Source organism: Lissotriton vulgaris, chromosome 11 (assembly GCF_964263255.1).
Source record: "Lissotriton vulgaris chromosome 11, aLisVul1.2, whole genome shotgun sequence".
NCBI classification, from domain to species: Eukaryota; Metazoa; Chordata; class Amphibia; order Caudata; family Salamandridae; genus Lissotriton; species Lissotriton vulgaris.
Window position 1 is genome coordinate 1,064,349,639 of NC_141699.1, and position 22,227 is coordinate 1,064,371,865.

The window sequence follows — 22,227 nt, forward strand, 5'->3', positions numbered from 1 at the left end:
AGACTTTACAAGCAGCGGAAAACGCATTACCACCTGAGAGGAGGGTAAAGCTTAAAGTATCTTTGCTGTTTCTTTTTCTTTTTTGCAGCTGAAATCAGGATGAGCTAAGTGTAATGATGGTATTACCCCAAATGAGGACGCTACAGCAGATGAGTGATTAACCAGTATTTAATAAGAATTATTCCCTAAAGAGCGCCGAGCCGCTAGCTGTCGGTTCTCGGCTTTCGCACCACTGAATCCGCAATGCGCGCGCAGCCCCAAACATGGCCGCTAGCACGTCACGTCGACGTGCAACCACTAGACCGCGCCACCACATATCTCCCCTTTTTTCCCAACAAAGCAACTGTTAACTCACAGTCCGCCGTTCATGTCAAAGTCTCGGAACCTTGCTGGTTTGACCACCGCTCTACCCCTCCGGGTCAGTCTCACCGGGGTAGTTGGGGTCTCCCCTTCCTGAGTCCCTTCGTTCCTTCCTCCACTTCCAAGCGCAGCCGCGCTTCCATCTCGTTTGCTCATGTCCCTTTCACTCACCAACTCCTGATTGCCGTTATCAGTCCTCTCTCCTTGCTGTTCTCCTCTTCTCACGTCCAGTTCCACCTCCGATGGTTCTTGCTCGGCGGTTCCTTCCTCCTCGTCTCCTAGGTCTGCTCCGCCTTGGTCCCATCGTAGGACTCTGTTGCATCTTGCCATGCGGTCCTGTGACCACAGGTTTCCATCGCTCAGCAGGGCCGCTCTGCCCAGCACTTCCTTGACCTGCATGGGCTTACTGTACTTGCTGTCTCCTTTCCTTTGTAGCGTGGCCAACTTCACTCGCACCCATTCACCTTTTTCCAATTCTGTCTCTTTCACGTTTTTTCTGTTGTTGTAGTGTCTCGAGTAAATGGCTTGTGCCTTTTCCAATTTGGCTCGCACCACTGCAGGGGACCACTCGCTCGTTATGGTTTTCTCCTTCCATACTCTATTGTCTCGGGTGAATGGTTTGCGGCCCCTCAATATTTGGAAGGGGCTGTAACCTGTCCCTGTGGGAGTGATCCTGTACGCCCACACCATGTGCCATATCTCCCTTTCCCAGTCCTTGTTGTTGGAGATAGCAGCCTGGACCGATCCCATCACCACTCTGTTAAATCGCTCTACTAGTCCGTTTCCAGCGGGATGGTATATGGACGTGTGCTTGGCTAGTATACCATTCCTCTGCATGAAGTTGCTCCATTTCTCTGATCTGAATTGGGGGCCATTGTTGCTTAGGATGGACTTTGGGTTACCTTCCCTCACAAAAGTGTCAGCCAGGAACTTTATAATGGTCTCTGCGTCCATCGCCTCATCTACCTTCAACTCTAGCCATTTCGAGTACCTATCCATGAGGACACACAATTACTTTTGGACTCCGTGTACATCTAGGATCGGGCCCAGAATATCCACTGACAACTCCTCCCACGGATTCCTCGGGGGGTCAAATTTGCCAAGAGCTGGGCGCAGTGGTTTGAGTGTTTTATCTGCCCCTTGGCACTGTGAGCAGTCCCTGACGTGCCTCTCGGCCCTTACGTCAATCCCTGGCCACCAGTAGTTTTGCTTGGCCCTCAGCTTCAATTTTCCAATTCCCAAGTGTCCTTCGTGGAGCATGTCTAATAGTTTGGGGATGATGCCTGCCGGGGGGATGACCTTCTCCCCTCTGTACACAAATACTCCTTGGTCGTCCATTGACAACTCTTCCCTGACTTCATAGAATGGTTTGAGGTCCCCACGGGTCTGTCTTTTGTCTGGCCATCCCTTTGTGATATAAGATTTCACTTCCTCTAGGGTCTGGTCTTCATCGTACGCCTCCTTCCATTCTTGATTACCCATTGCTTTTTCCAGGTCTTCCGTGAGTGCTACCAGTTCTTCTAATCCCGCTTGGTCTTCCCCGCTCGGCTCCATGGCCGCTGTTCTACTCAGGTAGTCCGCCACTTTGTTCCTACTGCCTGGGATGTATTCTACATCATATCTAAATTCTAGCAGTTTCAGAGTCATTTTGGAGATCCTGGGCGTTGCATTGGTGTGTTCGCTGGATGTTAGCACTTTCAGTAGGGGCTTATGATCCTTTCTCAATTGGAACCGCGTGCCCCATAGGAACTGCCTGAATCTGGTCATAGCCCACACAACTGCCAGCATTTCTTTTTCTATTACACTGTACTTCTTTTCTGTTTCACTCAGTGTGTGGGATGCGAAGTCTCCATCCTTCCTTGACCTCGGTCTTGCATCAGGACGGCGCCCAGCCCCTTGTCGCTGGCATCAGTGGTAAGCACTGTTGTCTCTTGGGGGTCATATCCTTGGAGTGGTACTGCCCCTGCTACTTCTTTCTTGATGACTTCAAATTCACCTTGTGCTTCCTCCGTCCAGCGGAATTCCGTGCTGTCTCTCGTCAGCTGCCTCATGTGATGGGTCTTGGAGGCGAAGTGCTGCACAAACTTGCTATAATATTCTGCCATACCAATAAATGATCTGACTTCTTCTTTGTTGGTGGGCGGTGGCGCTTCACAAATCGCTTTCACGTTCTCTGCTTTCGGGGTCACCCCTCGCACCCCTATTTCGTGTCCCAAGTAGGTCACCGATTCCATTCCAATCCGGCACTTGGTCCATTCGGCTGTGAGGCCCTTACCCTCTAGGATCTTCAGTACCTTGCCGAGTTTCACATCGTGATCTGGTCTGTCTCGCCCCATTACCAGGATGTCGTCCTGGAAGTCTTGGACGCCGTCCGTGTCTTTAAACAGTTGGTGCATCAGCTTCTGGAACACCGCAGCCGCTGAGGCCAGCCGAACGGCATGCGGCAGAACTGATAGCACCCAAATGGGGTGATGAACGATGTTAGTTTACGGCTCTCCGGGTGTAGTGCAATCTGGTGGTAGGCTGAGGTCAAGTCTATAGTGGAGTACCACTTGATTCCCCTGGTGCTGGCCAGCATCTCCTCAATTCTAGGCAAGGGGAACTTCTCCACCACAATGTTCTTGTTCAGTTCGCACAGGTCGACACATACCCTGACCTTCCCACTTGGTTTCATTACTACCACCAGGGGCGCCAGCCACTCCCCACACGTAATCGGTTCAATGATCCCTTTCATCTCTAAGTCCTGTAGTTCTACTTGTACTGCTTCTCTTACCGCCAAAGGCACATTTCTCACTTTGTGGGCGACCGGTACGGCATCTTCCTTCAAGATAATCTTGTGTGAGAATTTCTCCATCCTTCCTACTGTGCCTCGAAAAATACTTTGGGGTACTCACTTCTCCATTTGTCGAGGTCTGGCCATGTTTCCGGCTCCGTAAGTAGTATTTGTTCTTTTCCTCCAGGATCCAACTTGATGCCCAGGTCGCCTTGGTCCAGCCATCCTAGGACTGAGGGTCCTCTCTCCGATATGTAGAGTTTGCAGAAAGCGGACCGGCCTCTAAACTCGAATTTTAATGGTCTGAATCCTGCCATGGGTATGCGGTCCCCATTGTACGTGACTGGGCGGATATCCAGCTTTTCCAGTTCTGGGTCTAGATGTGGTGCAAAGCTCTCCTCCCACACCGCTCTCTGGACAATGGTGTAGGACGAACCCATGTCGGCCACCACGCTTATCAGAACTCCCCCTATCGACATTTCCAGGACAGGCTTCGTCGTTCTTCTACCATCCACGCTCAGCACTTGGCCATCCACGCTCAGCACCTGATCGTAGATGCAAAGTACCGTGATGACATCTTCCTCTGCGCCTTCTTCTTGTTCTTCGCTTTCTTGACCAATATATTTCACCATGCCCTTTGAAGCCTTCCTCCGACATACCTTCTCATAGTGGCCCACTATGCCGCAGTACATACATTTGGCGCGGAATGCTGGGCACTTCCTGTCATGCGCCTCGTGGGACCAGCTCCACACCTGTAGCATGACTTCTTGTTGCTTTCCGCCTGTTTTCCTGGGGGGCCTGGATTGCCTTGCCATTTGTTGGGTCCCTTCACCGACGACCCCTTGTATTTGTAGTTTTTGCGGTGCTCCTCATCGTCTACTCTGTTTACCATGGCGCTGGACGCTGTTTCCTTCTTCGTTGCCTCCGCACACCTGCGCGCCAACTCTGCTCTTTTGACGATTACCATCACCTCCTTTAGTGTGGTGTCCCCGCTGGCCCATAGCTTGTCCTGCACTGCTGTGCTCGTGGTGTGCATCACCACCTGATCTTTAATGAACTCCTCTTCCCAATTGTCATATCTGCACGTGGACGCCAGTCTCTTCAGGGCCACCACATATTCCTCTACCGTCTCCCCTGGGCGTTGTTTTCTTTGCTGGAAATTGAACCTGTCCACCGATACACACACCGCCGGTCTGTAGTGTTCATTCAGGTCGTCGATGGCATGGGCATACACATCATCATCAGTGCTTCCTCTTTGTTTTGGCACCAGGCTCTTGTAGATTCTCAGACCTTCCGGGCCTAGGTTGAGCAACAGGATACGTTTTTTTCTCTTGGGGTTGAACTGTTCCTCATTCTCGTCTTCCAAGACTCCTATGAAATTATCAATATACTCTCTCCAGTCCTCCCACTTCATTAGTGGTTCCCCTGGTCTGGGCAGAAATTGCACTGGCGCCATTGCGTATCCTGCTTGCGCACTCATCTTCTCACTCTTGATCGCAGGTTGTGTGTTCCCTTGGCTTCTGGGACTCCTCGGTGTGTTGTCCTGCTCTTCTTTACTTGCGTGGGCCTGGGGACTACCTGCGTCAGCCCCCTCGCTCTTTTGTGAGGTATCCAGCGCGGTTCTCCCTGTCTTGTGGATTGTTGCGTGATCTGGCGCACTTTGCTTTGTGCCTCTGGGGTCTGTCCACCCCCCTTAGCTTAGTTGTTCTGCCCTCCTGGGTGATTCTGGGGCTCTGCCACGCTCTTTAGGGTGAGGTACGTGTGGTAGCTGTTGGTCCTTTCTTGACCACTTGTTCCTCTGGCCACTTGTCTCCGTGGTCCTGCTCGCTGCTGAGTGTCTTCTGTCCACCGGTATGGTTGATGTTTCCCTCGGTGGCTTCTTGCTGTGGGGGTTGGTTCTCTGTGGTGGGTAGGGGTCTATCATCCCACCCTCGTCGCCATTGTAATGATGGTATTACCCCAAATGAGGACGCTACACCAGATGAGTGATTAACCAGTATTTAATAAGAATTATTCCCTAAAGAGCGCCGAGCCGCTAGCTGTCGGTTCTCGGCTTTCGCACCACTGAATGCGCGATGCGCGCGCAGCCCCAAACATGGCCGCTAGCACGTCACGTCGGCGCGTGAGGTGCAACCACTAGACCGTGCCACCACACTAATTAGGAGATCCAGGAGCAGCAAAAGGAGCCGCCGACAGCAAGACGAGGACGCAGCTGCAACGTGACCCGGATGAAAATGTGAGTGAGTACAGGGTGGAAGAGACATGAATCGTCCTTCCGCCCCCGACAGCCGGCTTTATTCTGTTGCTGCTCTGCCACTGACGTACACGTGACCAGGCACGGAATACTAGCAACAGAGCCTGCTGCACATATGTGCACTGTATGGCATGCCACACAGCAAACACACAAAAGTGCAACTGTAGGGGGCGCAACATGTTCCCCTCCGCACACACCCATGGACAGATTCACCCAGGGGTCCTGTTCGGGCCGCCTTTCTGCATTTCTGCCACCCTTTTCATGGTGGGGTCCCAGCCATGGAATAGGCAGTGGAAATGCAAGTCGTAATATGCTCGAGAGTGCCAGCATTGGCATCATTAGCATATTCAGGCTGGATTCCAGCATAGGTGGTGGCCTGTGCCAGTCCCACCACCCCCATCGTAATATGGCGGTTGCACCGTCAGGGTGTTGGTGGTCGGACCGCCACAGCGAGTACGCCAGTCCCATGGACCGCCGTACTCGTAAAAACACCCTCAGTATTGTTTTGTCCTATTTTTGTATTTGATGCCATTGATTTAATTTTATTTCTTTATTTTTGCATAATTTCTCAACTTATATCATTAAACAATATACGGCAAACAAGCTTTGGAGTGTCTACTTTGTCTTCATGCGCCTGAGATCAACATTCAATCATTTAAACGTCTCCAAGCTTTGGGATAGCCTGACAGGCATCATGGGGGTGGAGGCAAATAATGTTTTTTTTTAAAATAATAAATAACTGCAAGCATCAGGTATGGTCCCACAGGTTAGCAACTGTACAATTTAACTTATCCAGGGGAATGCAAAGGAGCTGTGTGCTGGCCTCATTTGTATGTACATTATGCATAAATGGGTATGGAATTAGTTTGAAATGTTTGAACAGCAGCAATGTCAGGCAGTGCATATTAAAACAGAAACAAACACCTGCAGCATATTTAAGGGTGCACTCAGAGGTGCCAATGCATACGAGAGTGAGCATTATAATCTTCAGTATAGAAATGTTTGCACTATCCACCCTTAGTTTATAGAACACGTTGCTCTTCTTATGACAAGCCTTAGATATAACTGTTATTAACAAAAAACAACATATCCAAGTCACCCAAACCCGCGGGGGGTGGGAAAGAGCTGAGAGAGAGGTAGGAGGGAAGAGAATAAGGGGGGGGAACTGGGCTTCCATCAGTGTGGGGGGAGCAGACAGGAATGTCCCAACAACAGGACTCAGTTAGAGCTGGTATTATGCCCATGGCTGCATCTGTCCAATTTTGTGTGAGGATGCAGGTTAAAATCCTTGTTCCTGCTGGGTCTAGTGTGGCATGGTAAGTACTCAAGGTGGTCTATCATCTGACCTTGCCTCTACCCTCTACAGATATTTATGTTAGTCAGGAGGGTTGGTCGGTACAGAGCTCCTGCCGCCACCACTATTGAATGCCTGTTGTTCTGCCAGTATACCAGACTGTAGTTCTGCCAGCCCTCTCCAAATGGGGCGTGGGTGCTCTGCTTTCCAGCACACGGTGATCCTTCGCTCAGCCAGGACCAACACTAGGTTGATGAATTTAGTCATGGGTTTAAGGGCTGCTGAGCAGGAGGTGATTCCCAATAAGCAGTGGAGACTATCCCTCTAGATTGGAGAGCCTGAAGCTTCCAAGAGAAACCCCAGAACCTCCTCCCAATATGCCACTCAGTGTCAGCATGTCCAGACCATGTGTAGAAAATCGTCAGTAGAGGCCTGGCAGCACGGGCAGATGTCGGGCACCCCAGGATACATACGCGCCAGTCTCTCTGGGATGTCGTAAGTGTGATGAAGGTAGTTAAATTGAGTATATTTTAGACTAGCATTTGTGGAACCAAGTTTGTGACCTTCTAAGCACTGTGTCCACTGTTTCTCTCTGAGCCTAGTGTTAAGCGCAGCATCCCAGCATTCACCCGGTGAGTGGAGTGGTGTTGTTCTATCAATGTACTGGTAGCTATAAAGGTATTTGACCGATGCCTACTCCCATGTGTTAATAATGCCTGGAGAAAGAGTGAGGTCATGGGTTCATCATGAATTTTTCACCAAGTCTTGTGCAATTGATGCGTGAGCGTGGCGTAGAAAAGGAAGGAGCCGGTGGAATGCCGTAGTTGTCCACCAAGCCTTAAAACGTACTATGGGGCCTATTTACAAGCCTGTTGCCCCACCCGTCTGTCACTTTTCCCATGATAAAAATGGCGCAAAAGTGGTTCAAGGGACTTGTAAATAAGCCCCTAAGGATTTTGTGGGGGAAAATATAGCCCCAAGAATTGAGGCGTGTCTTTCACCATGTGGCTGCGTCAGGCCACATCGGATGGTCGGACAGTCAGGGAGAGCCCATAACCGCAACTCAGGTCCGTCCCGAGGGTAAGGAATGTGCTTCCCCGTATCTGTGAGCCAGCACGTTTTTGCTTTATGCATTAATATGTTCTCACCACCTTTGGGGATCTTCTCGATCGAACCATATAGCCATTGTCGCACTGGCTCCGGTGTGAACTCATCGAACCAGTGCCCCATTTCAGACCTATTCTATCCAGCCAGCCATCTAGTGGGTTATTTCAGCTGGGCTGTAGCATAATAATATTTGTAATTTGGGACACTCAGGCCTCCATTGTCCAGGGGAGTATATTATTTCGTAAGGGCCACTCGTCTTCTGTCCTTACCCCATATCAGTCCAATCTATGCGTAGCTCCAAAAACAGTTTATGAGGTAGTAGAACAGGGATGGCAGAAAAGAATAACAAATGGGGCAGTATCAACATCCTGGAGTTGGTCAGTCAGGCTGCTGGTGAGAGCTGCAGGGATGACCAAACTGGGAGGGAAGATCTAATTCCAGTTAGGCCCATGCCTATGTTGTAGTCCACCATGTCATTGTCTGAATGATAAATACGAAACTCTAGGTATTTTATGGATTCACATTTCCAGGGGCATGCAGTAAAACTCACTGTTGTGTCTTGGTCAAGGGCGTCAGCGGGAAAAACAGTGACTTGTCCCAATTCACTTGAAGAAACGTCACCAAACTGACAATAGAGCTTCATAAGTCCAGGGAGTACAGTGATGTTGCCCCTAAGATATACCAAAGCATCATCCGCATAGAGAGAGATTGTGTGCCAGCTGCGATCTGCTTAAATACCTCAATCAGCAGCTCGCATCCGGTGCGGGCATGCTAGAGGTTTAACGGCCAGAGCAAATAGTATTGAGAGTACATTCAGCCCTGGCGATGGCTGTGTTCAATGTTAAAGGGGTACGATATTTAGCATCCGGGTTGGAGCCTAGCGGTGGGGCACTATATAATATAGCTATCCAATGGAGAAATTTGGGACATATCCTTAATCTTGCAAGGACCTCCTTATGGTCTCCCCACCCCAGAGTGTCAAACACCTTTTTTATGTTGAACGATGCCACCCAGGCGTCCACGCCCATCGACCGCATGATAAATTTCCGTACGTTCAAGAACTTATTACTGCCAGGAATAAAACTGTTCTAGTTGCGAGGCACCACATGGAGAGCTACAGGTATCAACCAATTGACCAAAACTTTACCAAGGACTTTATGGTTTCAACTTAGTAAGGAGAGGGCTCGATATGCTCCCAGCTGTAGGGCGTCTTTGTCTGGTTTGGGCAGGACCAACAACACCCCCTCTCGAATGGAGGAAGAATACCCACATTGTATGCTAATTTGAAAACCTTTAGCAATCGCAGAGCAAGTTGGGATTGGAAAGTTGAGTAAAACTCAGTCGGCCAACCATCCGCACCTGGGGTCTTACTCCATGCCATCTGTTTAATAGCTTCATAGATTTTGCCCTCCGATAGGGGTGTCTCTAGAACTGCCCACTGAGAAGCCAGTAAGTGTGGAAGATGTATTCCATCCAATACCAACCCAATCAATGCTTGATCTGCCAACTGCAGGGAGGCATAGAGCCTGGCGTAATAAGAACGGAAGATTAAATTAATGGCATCCCGGGTATTATCTAAAAGACCCGTCTGCCATTAATGGCCGTAAGGACCCCCTTCCGACAAAATTTTCTACAGAGCAGCAACACTTGTTGCTGCTTTTTAGTAACTTTTAAATCGTTAAAATAAATACCTTTTTTGTCAAAATCTGCAGATTATGTGGCAGATGGTGGATTATGTGGCAAATGCAACAAATGTATAATTATGCTAAAATTGTTGTGGCTGCACAATCACATTATTCCAGTGGCCCTTGGTATAATAGCTGCAATGCATGGGCTGCAACTTTACTGCATGGGATTAGGGGAAAACCATACTATATTTCATGGGATGCTGACAGCTTGGCATTTACAGCTGCATGTAACTGGAGGTAGCTGATCATCGTTCATCATAATTAAAAAATACGTATGTTTTTAGGTCTTTCACCATAAAATAACGGGCAGCTTCAATGAATAATAAATACATTTAAAAAAAAGTTGTTACTCAGTGTGAAATGCACTACAATAAATTACGAAACCTCTATTAGTTAATGCACTGCAAAAGTCTGTGTGAAGGGAGAGAGCCACAGAACTAAATCGTGCTTGGTGTTGGGGGAATAGTGACTTGCGTATTTTTAGTGCTATGAGGTCACAGCCTGGGATAGAAAGCACTGTGCATATGTAAATCTTGTAATTTATACTTGCATTACACACAGTTTAACATAGACTGCTACAAGATGCGCAAAATGTTTTACAATAAAAGGTTGCTTCCAAAATATACGGGCTGCTTCCAAAATATACGGGCTGCTTCCAAAATATACGGGCTGCTTCCAAAATATAGGGACTTATTTATAAGCCCCTTGGGCTGCCAGTGCGTAATTGTTTATGATGCTCTGGTTGCTCAGAGTGCAGACCCATATCTGGGCTTTTCATGGCCTCCTAGATATGGTGTAAGGCCACGCAGCACAAGTCGTTGCATTGCCTTACACTGCGTCAGGGGGGGCGTTCCATGGGCGTTGCGGTGGGTTTTCCCATGGGTTTTGACAGATTCCTGGAGTTACAAGAATCTGTAAACATGAGGATGAGTCTAAATTGTACACTGCCCCAGGGGATGCGTAACGAGGAGAAATATTTTTATTTCTCCTCAATTGTTTCCTCTTTTTATGTGTAGCACACATAGAAAGAGGAAAAGGCCTCCATTGGTTGTTTTAGCAAAGGAAACCTGGCAACATTACAGACACCCTTGCACCATGGTGCAAGGGGGCCTGCATTGGCGCTAGGCACCAAATTGTGTGCTGGCAGAAAGGACAGGAGTGCACCATATCTTATAAATACAGGGGCATATTATCAAGGGGGTTTATCTCCGCTTTTTTGGCTTTAAAAGCCAAGAAAGCGGAGATAAAATTATCTCCCTATTACCTAGCTGTCGCTAACACCAGTTAGCGACAGCTAGTAGGAGATAGCGACCAATTTGGGTACCACTTTGCATGTCAGTGATATTTATCACTAATGACATGCAAAGTGGGCGTGCCAAGATGTTAGCGACTGGAAACAGTCGCTAACATCGCTATCTCCTATTACCAACTTTTGGAGATATTCGCGCTAAGCGCAAATATCTCCAAAAGCTAACACCTGCCCTGAGCAGTTCTTAGCCATGATATCCAATGGGAGGTGGATAACATGGCTAAGAGCATTAGCTCGGTAATGCATGAATATCGATGACTTTACAGCGATATTCATGCATTGCGGACGATTTTTATCGCATTTTTATCTGCGATAAAAATCGCCGCAGCTCAGCGGTAAATTTTTGTCTCTAACCAAGCAATAGCGATAATTATCGCTCTTGCTTGGTAATATGCCCCACAGTCCATTCCTGCCCTTTTGAATAGGCATAGGGCAGCGCAGCAAAAATACTTGCAGAGCTGCCCTGCACCTTTTTCATTGTAAATGAGGCCCATAGATGTTAGTAATATCCAGACCCTGTGTAATGCAATTTTGTTTTACATAACAGTCCCTTCAACACATTCTCAGAGATAGTTAGCGCTATATAAATACAGTGGCAATTAAAAGCAAGCACTTCACAGCTCAGTAAACTCTGCACAACCAGTCAAAAAGATTCAAGTGATTTGATCAATTAACTGCAACAGCACTCTCCTGTCCAGAGAGACCAAAGCCAGGCAGACAACCAAACACACCTTTCTTCCAGTGTGCTGCTGGCCTGAAAGAAATGCAAATGTGCACAAGTTAATCCGCAAATCCTTCACATTTGCAGATTAACTCGTTGGGCCCATTTGCATTTCTTTGAGGCCCGCAACACACTGGTAGAAAGGCGTATTTAGCTGTCTGTCTGGCTTCGATTCCCCAGCACAGGAGAGTCCCTTAATAACCCTCCAGGGAACGAATTTTGACTACCGGAATCAACTGTCTGAGATATTTTCTTTTAGCAAATGAAGAGTGTGACCCCTTTCTTATGCCTTCATGGCCTGCCTGGGGGTCGCGCCCCACAGATTGAAGACCTCTCCCCTAGGGGAAGTGGCAGGCCCGGACTGGCCATAGCGGGCACCGGGCATTCCTCTGGTGCGCCGCAAGGGTGGGGGGCGGTTTTGAGCCCCTGGGGGCCGATTTTGTTACAGGGCCGTTTTTGCAGCATAATTGGCCGAAAACCGGCCCTAGCAAAGCGCTCGGCAGCACCTCCAACCCCCTCGAGTGGGGGGGGGGGGGGGGGGGGGGGGGCGCGGCCAAGCATTTTTCCAGGGCCGGTTTTGGTTCCCAGTCCGGCCCTGGGAAGTGGAGCGAAGGAGCCAAGCCAAGAGCCTTCCCGCCTTATCACCTTCCACGTGCCTTCTCGTCATGCACTACCAGTAATCCACTGTGCCTAGCAACTTCAGGGTCTGGTTCTCCAGTCTCGATTGTGCTGCATAGTCTGTAGGTAATAGTCTTTCATACTTCCAAACGATAGTTTCCAGTTTAGTAAGTTTGTTTTGCAGCGCTACTATGGAGCAGTATACCCACAAGTGCATGTGCTCGAAGAACAGTTTTGCATGCATCCCATTCAGTGCTAGTATTTGATGCCTTACCTTTATTGTCTTTAAAAAATGTGTTAATGTGATCGGAAATGATGGTGCAAATGCCATGTCACTCAAGGCTTCTGCAGGAAGTCACCATGTGGGTATACTCAGATAGAGCTTATGGTCTGAGATAGATAAGGTGAATTCTGCTGTGAAGGTCATGCAGACCAGAGTGGAAGGAGAATTCCCTGTTGGTGGGATGGAAGCTGCGTCAAGCATCTGCTGCATGTGGGTTGGAAGCCCAGCTGAGTAAATGATGTACACAACCTATGGATTGCGCGCTCGATATTGGCGGGTGAGAGCGATCCAAGGAGAGGTCGGGGGCACAGTTAAAGTATCCGCCCCAATAACAAGGGACCAAAGCATTGTGTAGCAGTGCAGGTGTGCGGGATCTCAGGAACATGGCCTGGTTGGCATTTGGGGTATATATCGAAATGAAGGTTACAGGGAGTCCTTTCAGTGTTCCCTCCAGGATGGCATATCACCCCTTAGAGTCTGTACTCATGTGTGAAACCACCAGTGTCACCAGCCACACAGACAGGGGCACCTCTGGCATGTCAGGAGTACCCAGTCCCCACCAATTTATCTCGTCAGCGCTTCCACATGTCCTCCAAGTCTGAGACAGTGAGGTGGATCTCCTGTAGGAGCACTATCTGTATCTTATGTCTGTACCAGTATCGGTGTAGTCTGTATCTCTTTTTTTTTGTAAACAATTTTATTGGGTTTTCCACATTTTAGGATCACTGCACATTGTTATGAACCAAATAGATGATGTTACACCGCATGCGGTACATCGCATGCCATTACAACGCTGTTGTTACAATGACCGTGCTATTACGTCCTGTACCATTACAACGCAAGTCGTTAAAACGACTTGCTGCAGGGACGTGGGTGTTGGAATAGTATAATTTACTATTCCAATTCCAGGCTGTGCAACTGTAGGGAAGGTGTTGGGTTTCAAATCCAACACCTTCTGCCCCCTACAACAAGCCGTTGTAATGACTTGCGATGTAATGACACGGTCGTTGTAACAACCGCGTTGTAATGGCATGCGATGTATTGCATGCGAAGTAAACGGTGTTTCCCTTATTAACCATGGTTATATGTATAGTAATGAAAGACATATCACAAGTACTGAATCATGTTACAGGCGGGAGAAATTAGAAACTGACAATGTGAAGGGGTCGAATGATGCTTTAAGGGAATTTGTTTTTCTCAAGAGGGGAGGAATGCTCTTCCACATGTGTATCCGATAGTGGGGGAAAAAAGGTAAGAGGTAAAAAACTGTAAACTCAGAGATGAACCAAGGGGAGGTGACAGGGATTGGAGGTGTTAACATGTCGCTAGTGGCTATATTGTTGGGATTGCGGGCATAGGCGAAGAGTGGCCTAGGCGGGTCCCAAAGGGGGCTGTCGGTGTTAAGTGTACATGTATATCGTGTAAGGGACTTTGGGAGGAAGGGAACCTGTTTGAGGCCTTGGGAGGGAGCGTGCAGCAGGGCACCTTCGTTGGGACCTAAATAACTAGCCAGTCCCCTGACATTCCAGAAAAGGGTCAAATATTGATGACCAGTCATGACACTTGGAATCGAAAGTGAAGAGTGGGCCAGAAGCAGAACTCCACATCATTCCCACAACAATCTCCCACCCAAAACCCTGTGGTCTCCCCCACTGAACCAATCATGTGCCTCTGTAAACATGAATAAAAATGAACTCAAAACTGTAAACCAGGTAACAGTCATTCCCATACTCCCTTTCGCAGGCTGGCACACCAACAGGTGTCTGGCCAGTAGTATTCTGATACAATACGGAACTAAATTAAGCAAAAATATGTGGGTTAGTGGCAGCGGGTATATAACCGCACTCATTGGGGAGGGTGCTTGCAACCCTCGGACAGCATACCTGTGTTATGCCTCTCTGCCTTTCCTATTTGAAAAAAGTATGCACCGTGGCCAGGTTTGAGGCAAGTGCAACCCTGATCTAAACGTGCAGTCACATCACGTCCTCCGCAGTCTAGGGGGTAACCAAGAGTCCCCCTCTCAGCAGTGTGTCCATTAGTGCCTGGTCCAAGTCTTGTGATTCTGTTCTAAGCCCCTCCAAAACTGAGCCAGGGGGAGGGGCAGAGGTTGCACTGCGTTGTAACACTTGCGCAATAACTATTTTGTTCTGGGCCCTCTCCATGGCTGCCTGCTCCTTTCTGTTGTGGGGCTTGCAACGGTACTGTGGCTTCCATTCAGACGGGAGGTCCATCGTCTCCCTGGGTAAAGCAGCTAGCCCCTTCCATTTAACCCATGTCCATGCTTCTTTGGGGGTAGCTCATAAAGCTGTGGATTCCTCATGCTTTTTTCAGAGCACGGCTGGGAATTGCAACACATATTTGATGTTATGTCCCCTTAAACACCTTTTCACATGCAAAAAGGACAACCAACAACATTGCACCTCCATGGTGTAATCGCGAAGATGTGAATTGGGGGTTCTCAACCATCCACAGGCCCCTTGCTCTAGTGACCTGAAGAATATGACCTCTGTCTCTGTAGCTGAATAAGCGTGCAGCCACTGGTCGAGGGGGGGGCTCCAAGTGATGGGGCTCTGCCAGGGATCTTCCACCGAAAAGAAGTTTGAGTTCTTTCCCTTCATGATCTTGGTCGCACACCACTTCTCAAGGTAAAGGTCCATGCGTGCCCCTCTGTGTGCTCTGGGAGGCCCAATATTCTCACATTATTGCATAAGCATCTGCCTCCTGATCGTCTGGTTTTTTCTGAGGTATGTTACTTCTTCCTGTAAGGCCTTAAGCTGTATGCTGGTGTACAAGACTGTCATCTGAGGGTGGCTAGAGCAGATTCCGCAGTCTCTACCGGTCCCTTCAGCTATTTATGGTCTTCCCTCATGAGGTTCATGTTGATCCTGAGTGCGTCGATTTTTAGTTCTAAGGAAGTTTTGAGATCCAGAACTGCAGACACAATTTCATCGAACCTCCTGGATTGGAGTGCCAGTGTGATTTTTAGCATCCACTCAGCTGAGCTTGATGTCTCCCCCTCCATTCTGGCCTCTCAGCCAGCAGGAGTACCCTTCACTACTCTGTCTTGCTGGTAGTGCTTCAGTGTAAGTGTGGCTGCCTTGGTCTCACCTGGTATGCAGTAGGTTTTGAAGGCCAACTGAGGCAGAAAAAGGTGTGGATGGGGGGTGACGCTGTGGTGCCCCCACTCAACAGAGGCGTTTTGGGAGGCCATTGCACTGCTTCTCTCCACCAGTTAGTGCATCGGTATGGGGGAGGTAGCAATGAACAAGCTGCACCCCAGCCCTCCGCTATCTCATCGACTCACAATGTTCTGGTGTCCATGCGCACTGGTACAGTAACCTACAGGGGGACCCCCTTTCATCAATCCTGGGGTGCCTTTTGCTTGTAGGAGTGGAGAGCCACTGGCAGCAGGTCGGTACTGCAATGTCAGGGTACATTATTATGAGACTTTACAGAGAATTGGTAATGCCTCACTGATGCAGTAGGGATGTTTAAATCACTAGTCCCTGGAGGGCAGGCCGATCCACTGTCCAACTGGATCCCTCAGCTGGCGCATTCACTGGGTGGTAGCTGTGTTAAGCCTGTAGTCAGGCATGCTGAACTTTGGCTACTGATGGTGCTGCTGTTTTGATTCGATTCATGAACCGTGAGTGCCCGAGTCTCCCTGGAATCAGCAGCTTGAGGCGCTGTCAGTTATTAAGTAGGGCACAAGCAGATAGGTCCCATGAGGCTGCACTCCCCGCACCAGTGTGCAACGCTGATGGGCTCTGGATGTGCCACAGGGTGTACTTTTAGAGTTGCCCAGACTCTTACTGCGACACTGCTGCTTCATAGCATGCAGGCCGTGGCTGCATGTAGGATGAGCGGCTGCAGTTTCTGCGGACCATACAGGATATTGTTGTGTGTACTTTATTCGATAACATTTTTAGCATAAAAGTATGTACATCCTTATACAGAATATAAAAAACACCAATCCATTATTATATACAACCATATTTGGTAAATAAATACAATTATTAAAAAAAAGAGTATATACAATAAAACCAGATATTCTAGGTCTCTCCAAGTGCGCCGCCAGCTGCCTTGGCCACTAAACTGGGTCAAAGGCGGCGGAGAGCCCTCAATATATCACAGGATGGGTGAATGCGTACTGGGTGCTGCAGAGCTGTATTCCGAGCGACTCACTCATCCGCCATCCTGGCCACACCCCTGTTAATTGAACCTAATTTTCTATATTACTTTTGCAGTGATTCACCAGTTTGGTTTTGCTAAGACACACAAAGGTGTATACATACATTTAATTGGGTCTTAAATATGTAATGAGTGTCAGTAACCGCTTTTCATTATTTCTCTTAAGTCATTACTAGGAAGTACAAAAGACTGATCAACTCATATAAGCGAGTTAATGAGCATTTACGTTGTATGTCTCACCGCTCCCTACAGATTAGACAATAATTATTTTTAAGTAGGGAAAGAATACTTATGGATATCTTAGCCTTGCGAAAGACCACAGCTTCTTAGCTAATTGATTGTCTGACTGAAAGAGGTCGACTTAAAAGTGAAGAACTAATTTACATATGTCAAAATGTATCTTATCACATGCAACCTCACTAAAATACATGATTGGAGGTTCATATGGATAATTGCATTTTTTTAACTTCCTTCTCCACAATACAATGTATAAGAGCTCCCAACTTTGGTTAGGCCTAGCTAGGGTAAATAACATGGCCCTGGTTGTGAAAAGAACCATACAAAGAAGCATGTCACAATTTGTGAGCGAGGGTTGCACGCCCAAAAGAGTGGATTTTTGGCTCAGGCTCCTGGGCACACTAATGGACTGCATATTCGATTAGCTTTTACTTGTTGTGCATTACAGGTATCTATAGAGGAGTGTTGTCACTTAATGCATACTTACTTGTAACTAAGATCTAATAAACCTTCTTCTTATAATCTACACTTCAGCCACTGAACATCCTTCACAACAAGGTGTTATAGACAGCATATCCTTCTTTCTCTTCTTGTGCAACACTATACTATTTGAAGGCATATTTCTAGTTTGTGACATACCGCTAGGCACCAAATTGTGTGCTGGCAGAAAGGACAGGAGTGCACCGTATCTTATAAATACAGGGGCATATTATCAAGGGTGTTTATCTCCGCTTTTTTTGGCTTTAAAAGCCAAGAAAGCGGAGATAAAATTATCTCCCTATTACCTAGCTGTCGCTAACACCAGTTAGCGACAGCTAGTAGGAGATAGCGACCATCTTGGGCCCCACTTTGCATGTCAGTGATATTTATCACTAATGACATGCAAAGTGGGCGTGCCAAGATGTTAGCGACTGGAAACAGTCGCTAACATCGCTATCTCCTATTACCAACTTTTGGAGATATTCGCACTAAGCGCGAATATCTCCAAAAGCTAACACCTGCCCCTGAGCAGTTCTTAGCCATGTTATCCAATGGGAGGTGGATAACATGGCTAAGAGCATTAGCTCGGTAATGCATGAATATCGCTGACTTTTCAGCGATATTCATGCATTGCAGACGATTTTTATCGCATTTTTATCTGCGATAAAAATCGGCGCAGCTCAGCGGTAAATTTTTGTCTCTAACCAAGCAATAACGATAATTATCGCTCTTGCTTGGTAATATGCCCCACAGTCCATTCCTGCCCTTTTGAATAGGCATAGGGCAGCACAGCAAAAATACTTGCAGAGCTGCCTACACCTTTTTCATTGTAAATGAGGCCCATAGATGTTAGTAATATCCAGACCCTATGTAATGCAATTTTGTTTTACATAACGGTCCCTTCAACACATTCTCAGAGATAGTTAGCGCTATGTAAATACAGTGGCAATTAAAAGCAAGCACTTCACAGCTCAGTAAACTCTGCACTACCACTCAAAAAGATTCAATTGATTTGATCAATTAACTGCAACAGCACTCTCCTGTCCAGAGAGACCAAAGCCAGGCAGACAGCCAAACACACCTTTCTGCCAGTGTGCTGCTGGCCTGAAAGAAATGCAAATGTGCACAAGTTAAGCTGCTAATCCTTTACATTTGCAGATTAACTCGTTGGGCACATTTGCATTTCTTTGAGGACCGCAACACACTGGTAGAAAGGCGTATTTAGCTGTCTGTCTGGCTTCGATTTCCCAGCAGAGGAGAGTCCCTTAATAACCCTCCAGGGAACGAATCTTGACTACCGGAATAAACTGTCTGGGATATTTAGCAAATGAAGAGTGTGGCCCCTTTCTTATGCCTTCATTGCCCACCTGGGGGTCGCACCCCACAGATTGAAGACCTCAGCCCTAGGGGAAGTGGAGCGAAGGAGCCAAGCCAAGAGCCTTCCCGCCTTATCACTCTCACCTTCCACGCGCCTTCTCGTCATGCACTCCCTGTAATCCACTGTGCCTAGCAACTTTAGGGTCTAGTTCTCCAGTCTCGATCATGCTGCATAGTCTGTAGGTAATAGTCTTTCGTACTTCCGAACAATAGTTTCCAGTTTAGTAAGTTTGTTTTGCAGCGCTACTATGGAGCAGTATACCGACTTAAGTGCATGTGCTCGAAGAACAGTTTTGCATGCATCCCATTCAGTGCTAGTATTTGATGCCTTACCTTTATTGTCTTTAAAAAATGTGTTAATGTGATCGGAAATGGTGGTGCAAATGCCATGTCACTCAAGGCTTCTGCAGGAAGTCACCATGTGGGTATACTCAGATAGAGCTTATGGTCTGAAATAGATAAGGTGTATTCTGGTGTGAAGGTCATGTAGACCAGAGTGGAAGGAGAATTCCCTGTTGGTGGGATGGAAGCTGCGTCAATTCAGAAAACTTCTTCTTAAAACCAATCTTTTTACACAGTCTGGCTAGCTCCCCCTCTCTACATCTCTCAGTACCACCCAGCGCCAGGAAACCTATGGTGACAGAGCGCTATACAAGTCTCTCTTAAGATAAGATAAGATAAGATAAGCATCTGCTACATGTGGGTTGGAAGCCCAGCTGCGTAAATGATGTACACAAGCTATGGATTGCGCGCTCGATATTGGCGGGTGCGAGCGATCCAAGGAGAGGTCGGGGGCACAGTTAAAGTATCCGCCCCAATAACAATGGACCAAAGCATTGTGTAGCAGTGCAGGTGTGCGGTATCTCAGGAACATGGCCTGGTTGGCATTTGGGGTATATATCGAAATGAAGGTTACAGGGAGTCTTTTCAGTGCTCCCTCCAGGATGGCATATCACCCCTTAGAGTATGTACTCATGTGTGAAACCACCAGTGTCACCCCAGGAGCCACACAGACAAGGGCACCTCGGGCATGTCAGGAGTACCCAGTCCCCACCAATGTATCTCGTCAGCGCTTCCACATGTCCTCCAAGTCTGAGACAGTGAGGTGGGTCTCCTGTAGGAGCACTATCTGTATCTTATGTCTGTACCGGTATCGGTGTAGTCTGTATCTCTTTTTTTTTGTAAACAATTTTATTGGGTTTTCCACATTTTAGGATCACTGCACATTGTTATGAACCGAATAGACGATGTTACACCGCATGTGGTACATCGCATGCCATTACAACGCGGTTGTTACAATGACCGTGCTTTTACATCCCGTACCATTACATCGCAAGTCGTTAAAACGGATTGCTGCAGGGGCGTGGGTGTTGGAATAGAATAATTTACTATTCCAACTCCAGTCTGTGCAACTGTAGGGAAGGTGTTGTGTTTCAAATCCAGCACCTTCTGCCCCCTACAGCAAGCCGTTGTAATGACTTGCGATGTAATGACACGGTCGTTGTACCAACCGCATTGTAATGGCATACGATGTATTGCATGCAAAGTAAACGGTGTTTCCCTTATTAACCATGGTTATATGTATAGTAATGAAAGACATATCATAAGTACTGAATCATGTTACAGGCGGGAGAAATTAGAAACTGACAATGTGAAGGGGTCGAATGATGCTTTAAGGGAATTTGTTTTTCCCAAGAGGGGAGGAATGCTCTTCCACATGTGTATCCGATAGAGGGGAAAAAAAGGTAAAAGGTAAAAAACTGTAAACTCAGAGATGAACCAAGGGGAGGTGACAGGGATTGGAGGTGTTAACATGTCGCTAGTGGCTATATTATTGGGATTGCGGGTACAGGCGAAGAGTGGCCCAGGCGGGTCCCAAAGGGGGCTGTCGGTGTTAAGTGTACATGTATATCGTGTAAGGGACTTTGAGAGGGAGGGAACCTGTTTTAGGCCTCGGGAGGGAGCGTGCCACATGGCACCTTCGTTGGGACCAAAATAACTCGCCAGTCCCCTGACATTCCAGAAAAGGGTCAAATATTGATGACCAGTCATGACACTTGGAATTGAAAGTGAAGAGTGGGCCAGAAGCAGAACTCCACATCATTCCCACAACAATCTCCCACTCAAAACCCTGTGGTCTCCCCCACTGAACCAATCACATGCCTCTGTAAACATGAATAAAAATGAACTCAAAAATTTAAACCAGGTAACAGTCATTCCCATACTCCCTTTCGCAGGCTGGCACACCAACAGGTGTCTGGCCAGTAGTAATCTGATACAATACGGAACTAAATTAAGCAACGATGTGTGGGTTAGTGGCAGCGGGTATATAACCGCACTCATTAGGGAGGGTGCTTGCAACCCTCAGACAGCATACCTGTGTTATGTCCCTCTGGCTTGCCTATTTGAAAAAAGTATGCACCGTGGCCGGGTTTGAGGCAAGTGCAACCCTGATCTAAACGTGCAGTCACATCGCGTCCTCCGTAGTCTGGGGGGTTACCAAGAGTCCCCCTCTCAGCAGTGTGTCCATCAGTTCCTGGTCCAAGTCTTGTGATTCTGTTCTAAGCCTCTCCAAAAGTGAGCCGGGGGGGGGATGGGCAGAGGTTGCACTGCGTTGTAACACTTGCGCAATCACTATTTTGTTCTGGGCCCTCTCCATGGCTGCCTGCTCCTTTCTGTTGTGGGGCTTGCAACGGTACTGTGGCTTCCATTCAGACGGGAGGTCCATCGTCTCCCTGGGTAAAGCAGCTAGCCCCTTCCATTCAACCCATGTCCATGCTTCTTTGGGGGTAGCTCATAAAGCTGTGGATTCCTCATGCTTTTTTCAGAGCACGGCTGGGAATTGCAACACATATTTGATGTTATGTCCCCTTAAACACCTTTTCATATGCAGAAAGGACAACCAAAGACTTTGCACTTCCATGGTGTAATCGGGAAGATGTGAATTGGGGGTTCTCAACCATCCACAGGCACCTTGCTCTAGTGACCTGAAGAATATGACCTCTGTCTCTGTAGCTGAATAAGCGTGCAACCACTGGTTGAGGGGGGGGCTCCAAGTGGTGGGGATCTTCCACCGAAAAGAAGGTTGAGTTCTTTCCCTGCATGAGCTTGGTCGCAAACCACTTCTCAAGGTAAAGGTCCATGCGTGCCCCTCTGTGTGCTCTGGGAGGCCCAATATTCTCACATTATTGCATAAGGATCTGCCTTCCTGAACGTCTGTTTTTTTTCTGAGCTATGTTACTTCTTCCTGTAAGGCCTTAAGCTGTATGCTGGTGTACAAGACTGTCATCTGAGGGTGGCCAGAGCAGATTCTGCAGTCTCTACCGGTCCCTTCAGCTATTTATGGTCTACCCTCATGAGGCTCATGTTGATCCTGAGTGCGTCGATTTTTGGTTCTAAGGAAGTTTTGAGATCCAGAACTGCAGACACAATTTCATTGAACCTCCGGGATTGGAGTACCAGTGTGATTTTTAGCATCCCCTCCGCTGATCTTGATGTCTCCCCCTCCATTCTGGCCTCTCAGCCAGCAGGAGTA